General features: G+C 38.9%; 2 protein-coding genes across 25 annotated transcripts in view; one reads left to right on the top strand and one right to left on the bottom strand.

The window, feature by feature from the left end:
* The window catches only part of LOC144615101 (uncharacterized), a 237,109-nt gene extending 223,376 nt beyond the window's left edge, over window positions 1–13,733 (bottom strand). For 16 of the 23 annotated variants that reach the window (XR_013553524.2, XR_014136534.1, XR_013553523.1 and 13 more), the window contains exon 1: window positions 13,420–13,532. The gene's annotated coding sequence lies outside the window, so the exon portion shown is untranslated. The other 7 variants (XR_014136528.1, XR_014136533.1, XM_081792211.1 and 4 more) reach the window with 3 other exon arrangements.
* A 61-nt stretch (window positions 13,734–13,794) lies between these two features.
* The window catches only part of PCMTD1 (protein-L-isoaspartate (D-aspartate) O-methyltransferase domain containing 1), a 68,027-nt gene continuing 63,739 nt past the window's right edge, over window positions 13,795–18,082 (top strand). Inside the window, exon 1 of one of the 2 annotated variants that reach the window (XM_060610517.3) lies at window positions 13,795–13,978. The gene's annotated coding sequence lies outside the window, so the exon portion shown is untranslated. The remainder of the gene's footprint in view (window positions 13,979–18,082) is intronic. The other variant, XM_060610521.3, reaches the window with a different exon arrangement.

Genomic DNA, 18,082 nt, shown 5'->3' with positions numbered 1-18,082 from the left:
AAGTAAAAGCAGAGGTATTGGGAACATCTGACCATCAGATAGCTCTCCAAGAACATTCTCTAGTGGCATGTTGGAATGTGGTTAAAACCACAGCAGATTGTGCAAGTTTTAGATCATAAGACAATATAGTCAAAATGTTTTTCTAGTCAAATTAATTTTGAGTTTGTGCTCATATTCTATAAAACAAATGAGAAATTTTTAATTTGAATTGTATTTTCAGGTCTCCTCTCTCTGGGATTTTCAGTTTTTATAGAAAGTGAAATCATTGAGGAGGCTCTGCTGGCCAAAAGCCATCAGTTCATAGTGGTTACTGCTGAAATGCCCATTGTTCCAGCTGGTGTGGACCCTTCACTTCTGTTGGTCCTACTGATTCCATTCTACCTTTGGGGCATGAGAAAATGTAGTAAAACTGTTAACTCCAATTCTAAAACTCCAGCCTCTCTGGATATACCATGCATCCACTTTCTTTGAGGTTTTGCCCCCTCCTTGGGGCACTGTTTGGTTAAAAAAAAAAAAAAAAAAAAAAAAAAAAGTTTTGTTTTGTTTTGTTTTGCTGCCCCTTAGATCCAGGGTCACCTGTTTCATTCCCATTCTGGGAAGGGCCTGGAGGGTTATTTTTGTGTAAGCAAAGTCTGGTTTCTGCCTTGCCAATACTTTACCTCTTGAACAAGGCAAAGATCCACACAACTTGGCTACCTGCTAAAACAGACTAATAAAAAAGGAAAAGTTGTCAGATAAAAATATAAACGACTGGTTCAGAGATATAGTTCATCTTCCAGCCCTTTAATTAGAAACTGAAGGAAGCTAAGAAAACAAAAAGTCCTCCAGAGTATAACAATCTAGTGGTCGCTTACCACTGAGGCCAAAAATTCTCTATCATTGGTAGAATATCATTATTTTATTCCCTTGTAATAATTTTAGATTTTAAGAGTTGCCTAAATAAAAATATTCCTGAAAAGAAATAAAGCTGATTTTATATATGAAGCATCTTGGTATGAATTCCTTTATCATACGGTCTTTCTAGCTGAGTTCTGGGTTCAACAGGACACATTGCAGAGAAGCAGAGAAAAGGATGGGCCGTAGGACAATACAGATGGGCAAGGTGTGGATGAGACTCTAGAGGGATACCTACACAGCCTTAGGCAGCATGACTGCACTGTTCCCTGAAACTATGACACACTCTGCTCCTGTTACACACTGATTTATAGTCAGTTCTGGCAGCAGGAGCAGTGGAAGCAGGGGGAGCCAACCATTTGTGCTTTTTGGATTGCCTTTATCACTTAGCCACGACCTTCAAATTGGGCAACACTGAACACTTTTCCAGAGGGTTTGGTGTTGACCAGACTCTTTAAATGTCTCCTTGAAAGGACAGTGAATTTAAATCACATTCTGATTTATCCAGCATTTATATTACTCAGCATCTAAAAAATGGTGTTGATTATTTAGGACAAGGGTTTGCTTTAGGATTTCTCATTTAAAAGGTTTTGTTTTGTCCTAATAATGGATTTGCTGTCACAACCCTATTTTTAATATTGATTTTGGCAAATAATTCCATTCAGTGGGATTTTAAAAAACACTCTATTTGAAGACCATTTGGTTCTCGGCAATTCCTCATAATTATGGTGTTCAACATTATCAACCTATTTAGAGGAGAAAGAGTCTATAAATGCTAGTTATCACGTCAGTGCCTGGACTCACTACTGTGGTTCAGAATCTGATCAAGCAAGTCAGGCTTTTGGCCAAGTAATTTATCGTCTTCATTTCAGAATTCTAATGTCATAGCTTAAATACACACACATACACAGTAACTTCATGTATATTATGAATCACTAAGGCAAACTCTCAAATGGTCTGACCTCATAGCAATAGTTATGTACACTATGACTTTCAGCTCTGAGATAAGGTACTAGAATTAATTACACATAAATGAAAATGAACATGACTTCCCACTGTCTGATGCATGACCATCAATATCTGGTCTTACACTTTTCTACACTTAGCTCCTATTATCCCTTTTGTACTTTATGTTCTAGCTAAAAGAGATTGATCACCACTCTTCGAAAATGCACTATGAATTTTCTATTTCAGTGTTATTCTTTATGCTATTCCCTTCGTAAAATGACTGCTTTCTTCATCTTTGTAAAGTAAAAATTCTATCTAAATTTCAGATCTTGATTCAAATTTGACTTCTGCCATGGAGCAGCGTACCCTTTTTATTATGTCATGGGTCACTTTCTTTGTTGTATTATTTTAGTACAAGTTTACTAAGAAAGCAATAATGTCACATATTGTTGTACATCTTTAGCATCATACTTTTAAGAAAATGTTCATTGAATTTTTAATATTCTTCAAAATTGAAAATTGTTACATAAAATTTAAAATATTTTTATCTGTAGTTTTGATGCATGTAGTTTATAAGCAGGATTTTAATGAAGGGAAAGCATCTACGTAGGTTAAAAACCATAATGGTTTTAAGAGTTAAAGCCACTATTTACTGCACACAATAAATTAGAAATGTTTATTTTCCTAAAAGAAATTCCTTTTAATATTACTTGGCAAACAAAAAGAATGAAATCTGGCCATGTGCAACAAGTGTATAATGCTAAGCAAAATATGTCAGAGAAAGACAAATACATGATTTCATTCACATGTGGAATTTAAGAAACAAAACAGATGGACATAGGGGAAGGGAAGGAAAAATAAGGTAAAAACAGAGAGGGAGACAAACCATAAGAGACTCTTAAATACAGAGAACAAACTGAGGGTTGCTGGAGAGCTGTTGGGGGGGGGGGGGATGGGCTAAATGGGTGATGGGCATTAAGGAGGACACTGGTTGGGATGGGCACTGGGTGTCATGTGTAAGTGATGAATCATTAAATTCTACTCCTGAAACCATTATTACACTACATGTTAACTAACGTGAATTTAAATTAAAGGAAAAAAACAAGAAATTCCTTCTGTTGAGAATTTTTATATTTTCCTTTTATTGGAAAAATCTCCAGGATCCTGTCAATGTTAAATCTACTACATTTGCCAAGTTACAGTTAATAATCTATCTGCAAAACATGAGGAGCTCACCAAATGACTTCTAAGGTAACGTTCAGTTCTTAAAATTTTTATACTAGTATTCCATAATTTCATCTTCTGTTTTACATACAGCTGCATTAAAATATGTACTCAAGAAGGCAAGGGACTTTGCTGACGTACTACCTGCTGTATCTCCCACGCCCAGCATATCTTACATCCTAATAAACACTTGATGAATGAATGAGTTTGTCCTCCCTCCCCAGAAGTTTATATATTATGGAAATTCTACTCAATGCATTTCTTTGTGGGGCACTGATCATGAGCAGGCCATGGTGGTAGGCCCCAGGCTCCTATTAACCTTCTCACAAGCTATTTAGAAAGGCTTGTCAACAAATTAAATATGAACACAGCTGTAAAAGAAGTTAAAAACAAAATAATATGGAAAAGGCAATACAAAAGAATGAGAACGGTCAACTAATTTGGCCGATAGGAACTTTACTAAATGGAGAATGGGAGGTATTGACAGGTTTTAATTTGCTCTCTCCTCCCTTTGCTCTCTTCCTCCCTCGAACTCCCTCCTCCTCTCCCTGTCACCCTCCTTCTTAGAAATGTAACATTTGTAGATTATAATTCTCATGGTACCAAAGAATAGGAAATATAGAAATGAATATACTTCCAGTATTTCTCTCCCATTCCTCAGTAAAAGACTGAGATCAACAAATTTGAAAGTTACATGCCATTACTCTTCAAGTTTATAATTAGTTTATATGTGGCTCTCTGAAATAAGCCTTGGTATATTTAAAAAAAAAAAATCTAAAAATGGATCTGAATCCAGATCCAAGATGACACTTATATTTATTTTCTTAAATATTAATGATGTCTGAAAATTGAATAACCTACTTTTCCTATTTATTAGTGCTTGGATACCCTGGAGGAAAGTGACAATGAAAACTTGGAAAAAGAAGAAGTTGAAAGTTTTCATGGTTACAGAGTATCTTAAATGCTGTTTGTCAATAAAATAACATCCTTATTATATCTTATTATTTTAACAGCTTAACATACATAAATATATGTGTACTTATAAAATAATTACCTAAGTAGGACAATCCCTTCCCTAAATTGTTATTCTAATGAATGACAGTAAAACACAGTAAAACCTTGGTTTGTGAGCATAATTTTTCCAAAACATGCTTGTAATCCAAAGCACTCGAATATCAAATGAATTTCCCCCTAAGAAATGGAAACTTAGATGATTTATTCCACAACCCAAAAAATTCATATAAAAATCATTATAATAATGTAACATAATACAAAATAATAAAGAAAATACAAAATATAAAGAAAAATAAAGAAATTAACTTGCATTTACCTTTGAAAACCTTTGTGGCTGGTATAAGGGAGACCAGAGGAGGGTTATTGTGTAGGCTGACTTTCACTATCACTAACCGAATCACTGCTATCTATTGGCTCAATGGAATCTTTTTCTTTTCATGCAGTTTTAACAAGGAACCTATCCAATGACATTTGCTTTTGCCTTTTGAGCATTTCGTGGAAACGTGACATTGCACTGTCCATGAACAGATTCATCATTCACACTGCTACAGCCTTATTTGGATGGTGCTTTTCTACAAAATTTTGTACTGTTTCCTACATTTTACACATCTCTCTAATCTCATCTGAAGTGAGGGATTCCTCCGCCTTTTTCTCCTCCTCCTCTGCAGATGATGAGATGCAGATGTAGACCTCTTCTAAAATCTTGCTATTTCGGGCACTCGCATACCTCGATTGTACTTCTCAATGATTTCCTTCTTAACTTCTGCTGTGATCATCTTCTTACTGTCTTTCTTTTTCAACCTCTTTATGCATGGGGGCCATTGTATACGCTTGCATGGATGTTGACTACAGTACAGTATTAATAAACAATAAGTATAGAATGTAAGTGGCAATAAGGCAGAAGAAAGGGTCTACATCTGCAGGCAGCCTGACCTAGAATGAAGCAGAGCATTCCTAAGCTTACTCTTGTATGGAAAATCAAAGGACTGTCCACAGGCCTTTGAAGTGACAAAAAATATACTAATGACAGTTGTGGGCACCTCCCAACGTTCTGAAAAATTACTGATTACTAGTAATCAGTAATTACTTGTACTTGGTGCGGGCTGACACCAAGAATCCAAGCATAGGAGACGATCACCCACAATCCTACAGCGAGCAAGCGAGAGAGACAGAGAGAGAAGAAGAAGAGGAACCACTGGCTCAGCTGGCATCACGTACTACTTGTACTGCAAGACACTGCTCATCAAGTTAAAATTTATTAGAAATGCTTGCTCCTCTTGTGGAACACTCGCAGAACACATCACTCGCAATTCAAGCTTTTACTGTATTCATATTTGAGTTCCAGAAACCAGTCTGCTTTGCCAAATTTGAAACTAAGAAACAATGTAAATTTCATCATAAAGAAATGTTTTAACTTGTCCTTTTAAAGCTATTATAGAGAGGCAAAATCTGATATATGGAGGGAAGACAAGTTCCAGGGCAAGAGAAAAAGGGGGCAAAGATACACCCAGTATACAATTATTTCAACTGTTTAAGATGAAGCAATAAAAAGTTCTTTTGTCCTATCCAAAAGCAACAAAATACACATTCTTTTCAAGTGCACATGGAACATTTTCCAAGATAGATTATATGTTAGGCCACAAAACAAGTCTTAATAAGTTTAAGAGGATTGAAATAATGTCAAATACCTTTTCTGAACACAATGATATGAGGCTAGAAATTAATTACACAAAGAAAACAAGAAAATTCACAAATATGTGCAGATTAAAACGACATGCTACCAAACAACCAAACACCTTTTCAAAGAATAAAAAAATCCCTTGGATTTGTAACATACTAAAGTTTATAGGATGAGCAAAAGCTGTTCTAGAAGGAAGTTCACAGCAATAAATGCCTACCTAAAAACAAGAAGCCTCAAATAAACAATCTATGCGCCCTAATTACCCTGAAGAAACTAGAAAAAGAACAAAAGAAGCCCCAAATTAGTAAGAAGTAACAAAATAACGAAGAGCAGAATAAATGAATAATTACCAAAAAGACCATTGAAAAGACAAATGAAACTAAGAGCTGGTTCTTTGTAAAGGTAAACAAAACTGACAAACCTTTAGCTAAACTCACCAAGGAAAAAAAAGAGGACTTAAATAAGATAAAATCAGAAATGAAAGAGGAGATGTTACAACTGATAGCACAAGACTATCATAAGAGATTATACTAAATAATTATATGCTCACAGACTGAACAACCTAGAAGAAACGGATAAATTCCTAGAAACATACAACCTACCAAGACTGAATCATGATGAAATAGAAAATTTGAACAGACCAATTACTAGTAAGAAGATTGTCCAGGTAATCAAAAACCTCCCAACAAACAAAAGCATAGGATGAGACAGCTTTATTGGTGAATTCTACCAAACATTCAAAGAATTAATACCAATCCTTCTCAAACTCTTCCAGAAAATAGTTGAGGATGGAACTGTTCCAACTCATTTTACAAGGCCAGCATTACCCCGATACCAAAACCAGACAAGGATACCACAACAAAAGAAAATCACAGGGCAATATCCCTGATGAACACAGATGCAAAAATCTTCAACAAAATATTAGCAAACTAAATCCAACAATACGTTTAAAGAATCATATACCATGATCAAGTGGGATGTATTCCAGGGATGCAAGGATGGTTAAATGTCCACAAATCAGTCAATGTGATATACTACATTAACAAAACGAAGGATAAAAATTGCATGATCCTCTCAATAGATGCATAAAAAGAATCTGAAAAAATTCAATGTCCATTTATGTAAAGACTCTCAACAGAGCAGGTATAAGGGAATGTACCTCAACATAATAAACACCATATATGACAAGCCCACAACTAATACCATATTCAATTAAAAAAAGTTGAGAGCTTTATGGGGCATCTGGGTGACTCAGTCGGTTAAGCGTCCGACTTCAGCTCAGGTCATGATCTTACAGTTCGTGGGTTCGAGGCTCTGTGCTGACAGCTCAGAGCCAGGAGCCTGCTTTGGATTCTGTCTCCCTCTCTCTCTGCACGCGCCCCCCCCCCCCCCCCCCACTCATGCTCTGTCTCTCTCCCTCCTTCAGAAATAAAATAAACATTAAAAAAAATTTTTAAAAAGAGGTTCAAGAAGAAGAAAAGAACGCTTGCAGCTTTATTCAGCACAGTATTGGAAGTCTGAGCCAGAGCGATTAATCAAAAACAAGAAATAAAAGGCATTCAAAATGGAAAGGAAAAAGAAAAGCTGTCACTATTTGCAGATAACATATTATTTACAGAAAATGCTAAAGACCCCATTAAAAAATATTAGAATAAATTAATTTAGCCAAGTTGCAGGATACAAAGCCTGGACACCAGATTCTGTTCCATTTCTATATATTAATAATGAACTACCAAAAATGGAAATTAAGAAAAACATCTATTTACAATTGCATCAAAAAGAATAAAATAAATTTAACCAAGGAGGCAAAAGACCTGGATATTGAAAACTCTAAGACATTAATGAAACAAATTGAAAAAGATACAAAATAAGTGGAAATATATTCCATACTCACGGATTCAAAGAATTAATGCTGTTAAAATCTCATATTACCCAAAGCAACAAACAAATTCAATGCAATCTGTATCAAAATCCCAAAGGCATTTTTCAAAGAAATAGAACAAACAATCCTAAAATTTGTTTGGAACCATAAAAGGTCCCAAACAGCCAAGGCAAATTTGATAAAGAGCAAAACTGGAGGCATCACGCTCCTTGATTTCAAATTATATTACAAAGCTATAATAATTAAAACATTGTGGTATAAAAACAAATACACAGGTGAATAAAACAGAATAGACATCCCAGAAATAAACTCACCCATAAGTGGTCAATTTATTACTAAAACAAAAACAAAAACCAGAAAGAATATACAATGGGTAAAGAACAGTCTCTTGAGTAAATGATGTTGGCAAAATTGGACAGCCACATTCAGAAGAATAAAACTGGACCATTATCTCAGACCATACACAAAAATGAACTGAAATGGATTAAAGACTTGAACATAGGACCTGAAACCATAAAACTTCTAGAAAGAAAAAGAGATGGTAAGCTCCTTGATAGAGGTCTTAGCAGTGATTTTTGAATCTAAGATCAAACACACAAGCCACAGAAGGAAAAGTAAACTAGTGGGACTATATCAAACTGGAAAGCTTCTGCATAGCAAAGGAAACCATCAGCAAAATGAAAAGGCAACTTACTGAGGGACAGTATTTGCAAATCATTACTGATAGCAGCTAATATCCAAAATATATTTTAAAAACTCATACAACTCAATAGTGAAAAAACCCCAAACAACCCAATTATTCCAAGGAAGATCTATTATTCCAAGGAAGACATGCAGATAGCCAACAGGTACATGAAAAGATGCTCTACATCACTAATCATCAGGAAAAAACAAATCAAAATCACAATGAGATGTCACCTTACACCTGAAAAATGGCTATTATGAAGGGGTTTGTAATGAACACAAGACCCCCCTCAAAAAAGAAAAGAATGGCTACTAACAAAAAGACCAGAAATAACAAGTGTTAGCAAGGATGTGAAGAAAAGGGAACACTTTAGTGTTGATAAGAATGTATGTAATTGGTGCAGGCGTTATGGAAAATAGTATGGAGGTTCCTAAAAAAAATTAAAAATAGAAGTACCATATGATTCAGCAATTCCACTTCTGGGTATTTATTCAAAGACAGTGAAAACAGTAACTTGAAAAGATATATGCACCCCCATGTTCATGGCAGCATTACTTACGTTAATGAAGATATGGAAACCAGGTAAGTGTCCACTGATGGATGAATGGATAAAGTAATAGTGGTATATGTGTATAAGAAAATATTATTCGGCCATAAAAAAGAAGGAAATCTTGCCATTTGTGACGACATGGATGGATCTCAAGGGTGTGATGCTAAGTGAAATAAGTCGGACAGAGAAAAACAAATACCCTGTGATCTCTTATATGGGGAATCTAAAAAATGATAAATAAATTAATAGAAAACAAGCTCACAGAGAATACATTGGTGGTAGCTAGAGGTAGGGAGTGGAGGGTGAGAGAAATGGATAAATTGTTTTTTAGTCTAAGTGAGTTGAAAAAAAAAGTACTTATGTTATTACTTCCGAATTGTTATTTCATATATTTAAATGTATGCAGCAATAAATTATCATTCATCAACTTCTTAGACATAGGACATCAAAACATATAAACACAGCATTTAGATAACTCGATTTCTCAAATCACATCATAAATGATAAATTTTCTCTTCAATAAGACCCATACTAGTCCTTCTTCCTTTTTTTCACTGAATATCAATTTACTTAGTAATAGAATGGATATTATACATCATTTTAAATACCACTTGGCAAATTTAATATTACATTAGTAATTATAGTGTTTGACAAATGTAAGATAAGTGACCTTAAGACTTCTCAACCTGGATGATCAAATGGATTATCTGTATAGCTCTTTAAGTATAATGACATCTCCCCAGCCAGCAGAAAAAGAGTTGATGTAGGAATCAATTGTCCATTATAATGGACATACTGTCCATACAATGGACCATTATAATGGACAATTGATTCCTACATCAATACTAAATAGGTTACTTTAGCAAATCCTAAAAAAGAAATGAGGCCTAAACCAATTATTTAAATATCGTTGATGTTTTTATGTATACGAGGGATCTCTATATAGAAATAACGTATATGTACATATATAATGGTTTATAAGTACTAGAGAGTAATTCTCTAATTAAAATTCATTCTTAATTGGACATACTCTGGACAAACAAGTTCATTTTTAATATTAAATAGGGCAGGAATTTCTGAAGTATCCCCTTAAAGAATAGGATCAAATGACTTTGGGAAAGTACAATTTTATGTTTAACATTTTAATGGTCAGTGAATTTGAGAGGCTAAGAGCAACTTTTCTGCTTTTCAGTATTTTGCTATGAATACTTTTGGTGGAGGGAGGTGGCTCAACACAGCAAGTCACGTGTATTTACATATTTTGTTAGGTCTCACACGAGTTCTATTCTTTGATGTTCCAAGTTTTCTATTTTCTAAGATTCTATTATAATTTTATATAAACTTTATCACAGCTTTCAAAAACACATTTGGAAATTTCAGAAAATATAGAATAGCTTGAAAAGGTTACAAAAAATATTGGAGTCTGATCAACTTGGCATTTTGGCTAGGTAGTTCCTATGGTGGAAATAAAGAAAATAAATAGTTGCTAAACATGAAGGCCCAATAATGCAGCAGGGGTGCACAATTCTGGGCAACTTCCCAGTATGGAAAGGATTGCTTGGGCAGTCTTTTCAGCCACACCCACCATCACAAATACCATCTTTACATGTGAGGCAACAAAACATCATTGTATTATGACTTCAAGGATTGAGAAAGGCTCACAAAGGAAGAAACATTGGGGTGGGTAGAGTTGCCTTAGAGAGGGATCATAGTAAATGCACTGGGACTACAAGGAATGGAGTACTTTCACCAAAGAAGCCTATGTTTTTACCCCATTTCATACTTGTGAATTATACATATTAAATAAACATACTATGTACATTTAATGATTACAACCGATGGTTCTCAAATTTTAGCATTTATCAGAAACGCCCAGAGGATGTATTAAATTAGGTGAGATACAATACAGTGAGATACAATATGAGGGAGAAATCTTGTGATTTAAAAAAGGTGCTAATGGCTATAGACAAAGATATAAACTAGAAGAATCCTTTTAACGGGTCAGCTCTAAGCCTGTTTTCTAGTTCCTCAATTTGTAAATTACATAGATATTACTTCTCCGGAATGTAGGGGGTTAAGCTTTCTCCTTCATTTTCAAATACTAGTCCTACTCTGGAAAACATCATCTTCCCAACAAAATACATTTTTGCTTCTTCAAGTCATCAACCTCAGGAAATGTTGATATGTTTTGTTTTTCAAACAGAAAAACAAGTACTGTGAGACTAACCCTCTTTTAGAGAGGAAAAATTTGTTTTTATTGTGTTTTGGGGGGAGGGGTAGCCAGGAGGTGATGGGACTTGTAACTGTACTGAAAATAGTACAAGGAAATAAAGTTACAGAACAAAACAGTTCCATATTTAGTAGGATTTAGTGTTGGGTTTTCCCCAGACAGTGCAGGTTAAATGAAAGCTATAAGGAAATTTTTTCAGGCCTCACAGGCCAGCCTTGGCACGATAAACCAAAACTAAGGCCTCTTATGCAACACAGGTGTTTGCAAAACCAGATGATGTGTTAATCTGGGCAACACATGGAGACCTCAAATTCTGAGGCTGAAGAAACACACAGCAACCATGCCATGCCTGTGGGATGGTGAACTCCTAGGAAGGGGACAGTACTTCGTAGGCTGAGTCTCGTTTAACTCAGTAAGTATTTGTTGGATGTCTTCTGCATTCAAGAAACAGAGCATCTCTGACATTACAAGGCCCCTGCCTGCCCGGTACTCTGCATTCACAAGTATCCACTTTGGGTGTTGTCCGCTTAACATTAAAAGTGAAACAACCTGGTATGGAGAATTGAGTTGTTACAGCAAGCGAGGCTTTGCTGTTGCCAGGACCAGACTTGCTACAACAGTGGACCGGGAACTCCAGGAATACAATGTTTGGGGGTTATCTAAATTCATCCGGGTCTGAATAAATCTCTGAACAATTCTACATGATGGAGTAACTTAAATTGTCCATTCCACAGACGGAGAGTGACCAACATTTCAGCAGACATTGTACTATCCACTGGAAAGCAATAGCGAACACAGCGGCCATGTGCCCAGACTTTGTGGATTATCAGCCATTCGGAAGACACACGCTCACCAGAAGTAAACTACACATGAAACATGCTCAATGGAGGCATAATCAGAAGCGGTCTAAATGATATAGATGGCGTGGCACCCTGAGACATGCGTACCACGGAAGATACAGTCGATGGCTTATTTACTGTTCAACTACTAACCCACAAAATGCCACTTAGTCCTACTTATTAACAAAGTACTTACTAGTAGTCTTATTAAAAATAATCTGCGGTCAACTTTAAATGTAATAGAGTACGAGGAGAAAGAAAAGGTCTAGGACCCTGAAAAATGCACAGCAGAATGGGGAAAGTAAATACACACACGAAGGGGGAGAAAAGAGGGGGCAGTCCTAGCAGTTGCTTAACGATTTTAACGATTTTTCTCAATAACTTCTACTTAATTTGCTTATGGCAAGATATTTTCACGTGCTAACATTTCTGCCTGGAATAGCAGAAAGCTAATCCTGTAAGACTGTTACATGATCTCACCACAGTCAGGAGGGCGCTGGGACCAGGCCAAGGGCCAAAAAATCTCTGCAAGGGCTCTAATCTGGACGGCAAGCGAATAGAGATTTTGTAGTTCGGAGCAAAACGCCCCCCGTATTTGCATTCGCATTAAACAACACAAAGTTCATTAAAGTAACACCAGGCTGGTGGCTTGATGGCCGACCACCGTAGCAGCAACTTTGCTCTCGTTCTTAACATTTATTTCGCGAGGCCAGCTCTGCCCGGGCTCGCAAGCTCCCCTTTCACGCACAGATTACTTAACCACTTTGTACGCCATCAGCTATGGTGGGAAACAGTCACCAGGGCATCGAGGCCCTTCTGATTTACAGGGGGCAACCTACAAAGGTAGGTACCCTAAAACCACTGACGATCTGAAAACCCAAACCGGGCAGAATTCAAACAACGCAAGCCTACTTGGGGGCGGGAGTGGCACACGCACGGAGAGACTCGGGAGTGATAAAGAAAAGCCCTGGCACAAAACTCACTGTACTTACGAGGAGACATACTGACTTGCAGGCGCACTAAACGTCACTTCGAAGTGTGACCAGCCTGCTTGCTGCCCAGGTTCACGGGGCAGCGTTTTCTCAGCCCTCCGGACCCTCGTCTCCTTTCCCTGTGTCAACTTTCGAACCCCTCTCCCTCAAAACCCTTTCTCTCCGCTAACGCGCTACGGGATGTTTACGCAAGCCACGAGGAACTTGCTTGGCACACGTGTCACCGGGTGTAAGTGCTCAATTTGCTAAATGATGAACACGTTAGCTGTGGGGGCAAGCCCAACGCCTGAGCCAGGCCGAGAACGCAGGGAAAGGCGCTGGCCCGGCGGCGGAGGCGTTAACACCGGGCGGTGGGGAAACTTCTGGGCTCCAAGCCGTCACTTTAAGGCGGCACAATCCTGTGGAAAATCCTTGCTCTTCAGATAAACCGGTGAGCACGTTCCGCAAAAGCTTCTGTATAGTTACCCCGCGGGGACGCACCCTCGCAAGTGCTCCGACACCTAGACGCCCCGTCCCGAAGCGCGGCGTGATAGAACGGCCTCCGCGAGGGGAGGCCTCCACCCTCAACTCCAGCGCCGCCGCCGCGGCCCGCCTCTCACCTATTCGGCCCCTAGGCGTCCTGACGCTAGGAAGGGGGCGAGGAGGGCGATGCCCTGTTCTCGCGGGATCTCTCTCGACCGGGGCCGTCCCCAAGTCTCCTCAAGACCTCGCGTTGTTTGGGCGTGGGGGCGGAGCAATCCCTGTGGCGGGGAGGGGCGGAGCCGGATGGGGGCGTCCCCGAAGCCTTGTTGACTCCGGCGTCCTCCTGGAGCAGTTCTCGCGCCCCCTGCTCTGCGCATGCCTGGGTTCCCGACGACTCCCGGGGCCGCGACGGTCGGGCTTCCCCAGCCGCGGGTCCGGGCCCCGCCCCTCCTCCGGGCTGCAGCGGCGGCGGCGGTGTGGTGGCGGTGGGGGCGGCGGGCTGCCGTGGAGCCCGCCGAGTCCTAGCGCCTGACCCTGCGCGTCGCTGCGGCGGGCCGGACGGACCGTCTCGCCGCAGGTAACGCCGCTGCCTGCGGACTCGGGGTCGTGCGGGTCGGCGCGTCCCGCGTGCTGGAGTGTGGCGGCGGGTCGGGGAGGTCGGGGGCTGGGGAGTCAAGGGAGGCCGGAGGTTTCGAAGGGGGCCGGGAGGTTGGGGGTCGGGGTCGGCAGGGTCGCAGGGGCCGGGAGTCGAGGGCGGTCGAGGGAGTCTGGAGGGGTCGAAGGGTATGGGAGGTCTGGGCGGATGGTCCTTGGGCTCTGACCCGGGCTCGGGGACCAGGACTCCCTGACGCTGCGGTCCGAAGACACCCACGGGCCCCTTCAAGGCCTTTTCAGTTCCACCCCGTGACTTTCTGTTGTTGTTTTGATTTGGAAGGAAGAGAATCCAGCCTACGTAGGCTCGGGGAAGCCTCGGGGGTTGAGGCTGGGAAGGGATTTACGAGGCTAGAGCAGGCGCTAACATTTTCTTACTTTCTGGGTTTTTTTGTTTGTTTGAGCGTTTACTACCGTTCAAGTGTGGTGCCCGTTTTTTAGGGCGTTTCGAACACTGACGTAGAGAGGAGCCCTGAGTAGAACGAGCGGGAGTAATCTTGCAAATGCAAGATTTTTTTTTTTTTTTAACTTCTAGTACTGTATTTTTGTAGGTCTTTTTTTTTTTTTTTTTAAACTGAGAAGTCATAACTATGTTTTGAAAATTACACATTAGAAGTATTTGGGTACGGAGGAGAAAGTACAGTTTTACCAGTGGCTATTTTCTCCCGGTTATTTTTTTAATTAACAAAATTACTACGTGCTCTTTAAGAAAAAAAGCAGCTAAACAATGAAGACGTCTGCTCCCCACCCCCTACCCCCCATTTTCCCCTCTTACTACCCAGGGTAACCAGTCTACAAGTGTGGTGTTTAGCCATTCAGGATTTTTCTATGCATGTAAGTATGTTTTAAGAAGAAAATTGGGATCATACATAGTATATATGCTTTTTATTGGCCAAGGGTACTCACATTTAGTCCTCCATTTTATTACATACCTCATTCTTTGTAAAAGCTACATAGCTATGTTGGTTTTTTAATGCTGAACGTTGTATCCAGTTTTTCTGTAACGTTTCAACTATTATTAAGTAGCTTTCAACAAGGGTTACAAGCTGTTATTTTGAAACAAATGTGGTAAAACTTCAAGATTGTCTAAGGCCAGATGGGGATACTTACATATTAGGCAAGTTAAGTAATATGTTTACACAGAGCTTACGGTAGCTTACATGAAGCTTGGATGACTCCATAAAGCAGGTTTCTAAAGTAGTTTCTTTTTTGTTTTTTGGTACGTGCATTTTTCAAGGTAGATTTAAATTCCGTACGGTCAGTTGAGAACAAATTCAGTTCCTTAAACTTGAACCTGCTCATGTGAAGAAAAAGTAAAAGGTAGAAAGCCAGTGGCCTAGAAGTTTGCATTTCAAAACAGATTAAAAAAACGAAACCTCCCAGCAGCCAGGGACTAAATATTTTGATAGTCGACCCTAGGGAGTGAGCTGTAAGTGAAACGATGATACTACACTGCTTGCTATTAAATAAGACAGAAAGCTGGGAAATTGTCACATTTTGTATTTCTGTGTGCAGAAGTGCTGGAGGCCGTGTTGATCTAATCACTGGCATGTATTTATTAACAATGCAGTGTGTGTTCATCCTCTTGCTGGCTTCCAGGGAAAACATAGAACCGAATAAGATCATCGCAAAGAAGTCTGGTTCTAAAAGCATGCATATGTCCTGAAATCTTAGGCCCAAGTGTGTACTTTTTGGGGGAGCTGTGGCTCAAAAGGAGGCAAAATATCTATGGCATTTTAGTTACAGTTGCTGGTAATAATATGCTTTTTCTTTTTTATTTCTAACAACATAGGTGGCATTCTCTCCAGTCTGAGGATTAATAAACAGGCTCTGATAGATTAACTTAACTGCTCAAGATCTCATCACCTTTTTAGTGGTGGTGGCTGCGTTAGATTCAGGATGAAGCCAAGAACCTGTGTTTTCTTCTCTGCCGTGTTGCCTTTCATTAACGAACAGTGTCTTACAAAATTGTTGAGCTTAGAGTTTTTCCCTCTCTTTGTGCTTAGAGATGTTCCTTACAAAATAGAGACACGAGTATAATCAAATGCATTCAAAAATAGCCTAAAAATATTATGAAACTCTGGTATCCTTTTAGATGAGGTTTCTGGTGCTGTGTTATTAAAATATACCTTGAGGTGTCATTAAGAAGATGAAGGATTGTGTTATTTTAGTCACTCTGATGGCATGCTAAATTTGGGTATCATAGTAAATTGTAGTTATTGCAGGTGTCTTCTTAAAAACTTGGATGGGTAACCTCATATAGGTTAACATTTTTATGAATTATAAACTACTAAGATAAAAAGAGTACAAAGAAGGCCCTAAAAAATGATCTCATTTTTAGTATTTTGTAGTTTCTCAAAAGCTCATCATGACAATTTAATAAAGTGTAGGTCCTAATATTATGGTATATAGTACGTGTTTTAGTTTCCTCACATATGTCACACAGTTGCATTTTAAAGAAATACGGCAGAAACTGAAGTTCATAAAGTACGATTAGTTGTAACATGTATTTGAGAAGAAACCCACATATGGGAAAACATTTGAGCTTTTATTTCTTGGTGATTGTTAAGGATGGTAACTGGATTCATATCTAAATGGCAGATCTGCTCTTGATTATCTCTTGGACAACTTAACACTGAATGCGAGTAGGTTTTATAGTTGTGGGATACAAAAATATTTCAGCACCAGAAAGATGTCTTTAGAGTATGTTAAGACCTATTGACTTTTCAGCTGTTGAAGGGTGGGGAATACAATGCTGCATGTGTGTATTTTCAAAAATTAATAGATCTTATTGCTGATGGAAAGAAATAGTTTATTTTGCAGTTTAGCCTGAAAGTCTTTTTTTGAAGACACACATTCATGTGTCTCTGTCCCCCCCCCCCCCCCATCAAGAAACTATGTAGGTCCTATTAATGATAACAAGAGAAGCATTAGGTAGGATCCAGAGTTTAAAATGTAGTTGGGTTTTAAAAACTGTTTAAATCAACTATTGTGGAATTTCATAGAGGATTGTTGTTCCCTCAATGTTCTGTTTCTGGGGAGAAACTAGTTAAGATGAAAGAGAAGCCAAAATAGAAGGGGGAAAAAACCTGGGAATTGGCTGTCTCAAGTAGACAGAGGGAGAGGGGTTTCCTGAAATAGTGGGTAATCAGTAGAGTCAAATGTGTGGATGGATGTCAAGGAAGATGAGGACTTAAAAGTTACACTTCTTTGAGCTTTGAGATACTGGAAAATTATCTAATTATAATTATACTGTGTTAGCTGGGTCTTGCTGGGGGTTGAGTTGGAATAATTAACACTTTTCAGTCACTTGCAGGCTCTTAGAACCTGTAATAATCACATCATCATAAGTCAGTTTGTAATCTCAGTTCTACGAGCATCTGAAGAGCTGTGGAATGCACGGTGCTGGCAAGGCTTTGTCTTCTCTGTAACTTGCACAAGCCAGCATCTCAGACTTGTGCCTTCGTGTGGCCTTTGTGCATTTTCTCATCCCACTTCTCTGCAAGTGTTACTTTAGATTGAGTTCACAGCTCCGTTTTTAGAGTTGTCTTTTCTCTTTTCCAGTCGCACGCACACCCATGGTTTCCACTGTTCATTCCCTCCCCTGCTGAAGTCCCAGTGTGCACTGCCAGCCTCATTTTCTTTCCTAAGCTTCAGACCTGCCTTCTGTTCTTGATAAACTCTGTAAGTAACTCTCATTTTGTGATCTGGAACGAGAAGATTCAGAATTAAACTGCGTCCTTTACACATTGAATCTTCCCCTCATTTTCTTGTGTATTTTAATGGTCTTACCACTTTCTTAGTCACGTAGGCTTAAAATCAAAGGTTACCTTTGATTCTTCATTCTCTCTTCTTCACACAAATTCTTTGTACTTCTATTGCGTTACAGTTCAGAAATCAGGTTCTCCTGCTGCTTTTCCATTTTCTCAGCAACAGAATGCTTTTAATCCCTTTGCCTCAACTGCCATTAATAGGAGACATCCCTAATCTCAGGTTTTGCCATTCATCGTGCATACTGCTGTCAAATTAA

The sequence above is a fragment of the Panthera onca genome, chromosome F2 (genome assembly GCF_046562875.1).
Source record: "Panthera onca isolate mPanOnc1 chromosome F2, mPanOnc1 haplotype 2, whole genome shotgun sequence".
Lineage (NCBI taxonomy): Eukaryota > Metazoa > Chordata > Mammalia > Carnivora > Felidae > Panthera > Panthera onca.
The sequence above is the reverse complement of the archived record's forward strand: the minus strand, read 5'-3'. Positions and strand labels throughout refer to the sequence as shown.